Here is a 4722-nt window from a genome sequence, read left to right as displayed (position 1 = left end):
CTATAATAGAATTTCCTCATCTCACTGTTTTTTTTTTCTTGATTTCAGTTTCTGAAATAAGAACTGCTGTGGACATTTCCAGCAGTATCATCTAAAATTAACAGCCACACCTTTTGGCTGAGGAATTCTCAAGTGGAAATCAAATTGTTCCAACAAATGCTCAAGGAGAGGAGGAGGGTACCAACACCACCTCTCATCCAATCCTCCTAAAATACAAGATAAAATTAGAGTGAGGAAAGTCACTTTCGTAAGTATGACATTCATCAATCAAAGCTCGAGGAGCGACTCCATCTGCCTTGCAGATACTCCTCGAGGGATAAGCTTGCTATAGGTGGTTCTATGCTGCTAACCGATGACGAGGCATCATGTATATCTTCCAAAGCAAGAGTAATATGACATTGGATGTTGTTACTCCCAAAGACCCCCTCATCGTCCAACCCACCCGACTCTTTTGAATTTTGAACTTGTGATTTCGCCAATTGTAGAACCTCATCATCACCTTTCAGTAGTTTCAGCACCTACAATACAAGAAGAATAACATATCAGAAACTAAAATTTGAGCTATTACCAAATGCCAGATGTTTGGGATATAATGATGATGAAGTCTTACAAATGTTATATGAGGCCGATATCGAGAGGCACGCTTAATACAGAGGGAGATGGCTAGGATGATACACTCCAGTTGCGCCTCATTGTAACTAGTTCTTAAACATGGATCGAGAAGATCCTTAACTTCTCCACCTTGGAGGATTGGCATTGCCTGTTATTAGGACCAAACTGTTGTTTACAATCTACAGAATCTTTAAAAAGAAAATTCAACAGATTACATCGCCGATTCTGAATAAAAATCTTACATGGATAAACCAAATTTTCAGATAAGGACATACCCACATAACCAAACTCTCTTGGCCCTTGGGGCAACTTGTGCTGACAGGTTTCCTTCCTGAGAGAAGCTCCAGAAGTACCACACCAAAAGCGTAGACATCAATTTTTTCATTCACCTTTCCATACATGAAATATTCTGGAGCCAAATATCTACAGTAGAACAAGACTTGACACGTATAAGCAAGATCAATTCTTAACTAGCTTGCTCAACATCTCAGGATACTTAACAATGCGGTACTCACCCGAAAGTTCCTGCTACATCACTGCATATCAGTTGTGATGCTGAAACTGATGCCCATTTAGCAAGTCCAAAATCAGCCAACTTAAGCATAACAAAATCAAAGTATGAGCAATTGGTGATACAAAATGGAAAAAAATAAATGTTTTTTTAAAAATCTTTTTCGTGTACCTGAGGTTCAAAATCTTCCAACAAGAGAATGTTAGAGGATTTCACGTCTCTATGGATAACAGGTTGAGCATTGCTGGCTCCATGCAGATAATTCAATGCCTCAGCAATGCCCACTGCCACCTTGTACCTCTCGGACCAGCCAAGAGAATTTTTGCTCAAACTCTCACCTGGCACCAAATAGGATTTACAAGACTGATAATTGATTTGAAGTACATGAAAATGAGTATTTCCAAATTAAATTCGGATGCACTCACCATGAAGGTTGTCCTCTAAGCTACCTCTTGGTAGGAAATTATAGACTAACATGAGATTCCCCCCTTCAATGCAAAATCCAACCAAAGAAACAATGTTCTTATGATGCAAGGATGTCATGATCTCTATTTCTGTTACAAACTCGTCCATCACATCCACAGAGGGTTTTAGAATTTTCACAGCCAATTCCTTGCCATCTGAAAGGCAACCTTTATAAACATGACTGCTACCTCCTTTGCCAATCAGTTTATCTACATATTTTCACGGCACAGAGGCATCAGGTATAGATGACAAATATCAAAATCTGAGTTTTTCTAATGTTGATTATCCAATCAAATCTACAGGAGCAATAAAAGATGGATGAAAGTAGAGAACCTGGTGAGAAGCCAGAAGTCATATGAGCGAGTTCATTGTATCTGAACAATCTACAAACTGATGAGCACCTATCTCGGAGATGTTCCAATTCCTTGGGAAATTTCCTTTCTTCTTCTACAATATGTGAATGCATGGGCTTGGAGTCAGGATGAACTGTGGATGCTGCCGAGAATCGACTTGGCAGACGCATCACCCATTGAAGCACCGAGATCTTCGATCCATCAGCTGGAATAGCTCGGGTGTCAGGTGACACTACGTTTCTGAGGAGAGGCCAACCATGTCTGACTTCCTCATGAAAAAGCAATGAAATGGAGCTTGAAGAAGCAGATGCAGGCTCAGCTTTCCTCTCAGGAACCAGAGCCAACGAGTTTTTCAGACATCACAAACGACTGCTCCTTTGCCTCCACTGTGAGAATTCCTTGAGTTGCCGAACCATCACATCTCTCTATAATCTCACGACAAACAGAGCTGCTTTTGTTCAGATTAGAGGATCTTTTTCTTGAATTCCGGAGCTTTGAGTAGCTCCTATACAAGGCATGCCCACCTGCATATGCTGTTGTGAGGATCTTAGCTTCGTTGTGGGTTTTCTTATCCTCTGTCATCAATTGAATCATAGTCAAATCAGAAGTGTATCAATAGATGAATACCAAATTATAAACCAATCCAGAAAACTGTAAACAGGGCAACAACCTAGGAGCCGAGAAGCCGCCAATGCTTCTCTCTTGAACAAGGTCTTGCCGTTGCTCACCGCGTAAACAGAGCAATCTCGAGGTAGCTTCCTCGCACAGTACTTGGCGATCGAGTTGAATGAACACCTAGCCGAAATCAATCGATTTTGAATCACCCAAAACAGCGATCAGGGGAAGAATTTGTAGAAAATTACATCAAATCGAATCAACTCACCCGATGCCACGATCGTTCTTAGAGACGCCTACGACAAGCTTGCCGGCTCGGTAGGAGATGGCTTCGCGGACCAAAACTTTCCGGACGGAGAGCCCTCGGGCTATCTTCATCTTTAACTCCACCTATCAAGGAATCAGTATTTGTTAGAAATTCAATTAGAGTGGAAAAAGAGAGCAGTGGAGAAACCTCAAAAGACCACCTGCTTTAGGTTGCAGAATCCCTCGTAAACGGCGAGCATAGCGTCGAACTCTTTGATGAGAGACAAGAGGGGTCGATAGGAGCAGCTGAAGCCGTCCTCCGACGAGTCTACCGGCGAGAATAAGAGCGATTAGATGGCCAGAAAAGGAAAAACAAAAAAAAAGAACAATTAATCGGCGGAGAAAAAGCACCGGATGGGGATAAAGGGAGGACGTGCAGGGCGACGACGCGATCGCCGGCGTCGGCGTGTTTGACGAGAGCCCAGGTGAGGAGTTCTCGGCTATCGGCGTCCATCTTGAATCCCACCACCACGGTCTTCCCGCCGCCTCCACCCGCTTCGTTCTGCTGCGTCTTCTCCTGCAACTCTTTTAGGCCGGCCCGTTGCAGCTCGTGCGCCGCCATCTCCGATGAGCTGCTTCTTTTCTTCTTCTTCGTCGTCGTCTCCTCCTCCTCCTCCTCCACCACCAGTTGGATCTTCATCGATGTTGCATATCTGCTCCGCTTCTTCTAGTGGAAGAGAAGGATGGAGCTTGCAGTTGACGGCGAGTGGAGTGTTGAGCGTGCCTTAAGTTGGAGGGGATCCAGTCGCCCATCGGCTGTGGGTCAGAGTGGGGATGCCCTACAATTGTTGTTCCAAATAGAATTGATGTTGTGCATCATTAGCCTTTAGATTCATTCATTCTGAGAAATATAATAATTTCGATTTATTATTAAAAAAATAAAATTTATAAAAGTAGAAGTGGTATTTATTTTTGTTTTATTGGTTTTTTTTGGTAGGGTTGGACATGGACTTGTGGGAAAGCCCGCCTCACACCACAAGTTCAGTAAGTTAGTGAGCCATCAATATTCGTGTGTGTGGGGCCAGTGGGACATGAGAATCTATTTTTAAGATTTAATTCGATTCGATTTAATTTTTTATTAAAGTCACTCAATTGAACTAAACTATAGATAAAATAAATAGAAAATAAGACAATAAAAAAAATCAAAAAATAGAAAAAAATATATACTTTATTAATTAGAATTTTGATATTTACATGGTTAAACATGACATCTTTATTTTAATATAATAAAAAATTAAATATCTCTCACATTTATTTCATATTTATACAAGAATATTATGGTTAGAATTCGGAGGGGGAAGGGAAAGCGAGGAGATACTTATATTTGTAACACTAGTTTGACCCTTTTATGACTTGTTGACATACCTTTTATAGAAAGGATTAAGATCAAAGTAGTTTTATTTATGTCATGATCGGCTTTCTCTTGTAGGTGCTTCTCTAGATCCAATCAATTCTTAGACATACACACATCACTAAACTATCCTCCTTCGATCGACTTCCTTCTCTTGTTGTCCAAGACGATATTACCTAAACTAAAACACGGCTTTGACATTGTTGTCATGACCATTAAGATAGGGCACCCAAATGTATATCTTGCTATCATTTTAATACATTTGTTTTCTATAACGAGAAGTTAAGTTTGTTTATCATGGTTTGAAGATCAATGTCTAAGACTCTATTCGGGCGGCTAGTCCACCATTATTTTGTTAGACTATATAAAGTAGAGAATGGTTATGTACTTTCTTAACATATAATTAATCATTATTTTGTTAAGAGTTAGCACTAAAACAATTAACCTATCATTCATATACATTGTTAAAGGGTTATTAAATGGTGACATTGATTTTAATAAGATATATG

The 4722-nt window shown here is 40.4% G+C and overlaps 1 pseudogene; it reads right to left on the bottom strand.

Annotated features, from left to right (window-relative positions):
• On the bottom strand, positions 1-3546 carry LOC141817236 (protein kinase STUNTED-like; annotated as a pseudogene).
• Between the last annotated feature and the right edge of the window lie 1176 nt (positions 3547-4722).

Source organism: Curcuma longa, unplaced genomic scaffold (genome assembly GCF_044706935.1).
Source record: "Curcuma longa cultivar G26 ecotype Majalengka, Jawa Barat unplaced genomic scaffold, ITB_CL_G26_1.1 contig_19768, whole genome shotgun sequence".
Taxonomy (NCBI): domain Eukaryota; kingdom Viridiplantae; phylum Streptophyta; class Magnoliopsida; order Zingiberales; family Zingiberaceae; genus Curcuma; species Curcuma longa.
This window is presented reverse-complemented; position numbering and strand designations above follow the sequence as displayed.